We start from the raw sequence: 235 nt of genomic DNA, 5'->3' as shown, positions 1-235 counted from the left end.
TCGTAGCGTCAAGAGAAGCAGGAGGCAGCAGCACGCGTCCTTTCTGGACGATGGCTGGGCACAAACAACACTTTTTACCGAGTGAATCAGGTCCCCCAGGGTACCAACCCCCCAGTTCACAAAAGGGCAGTTAGTGCTGCCTGGATGCAACACAGCTGGTGTGGCTGTAGGGGACAATCGGAGAAAAGTCCACCGGCCGCCAGAATTCCTTTAACAAATAAAGGACGGTATTTGG

Source organism: Crocuta crocuta, unplaced genomic scaffold, assembly GCF_008692635.1.
Source record: "Crocuta crocuta isolate KB4526 unplaced genomic scaffold, BGI_CrCroc_1.0 scaffold1531, whole genome shotgun sequence".
Lineage (NCBI taxonomy): Eukaryota > Metazoa > Chordata > Mammalia > Carnivora > Hyaenidae > Crocuta > Crocuta crocuta.
The sequence above is the reverse complement of the archived record's forward strand: the minus strand, read 5'-3'. Positions refer to the sequence as shown.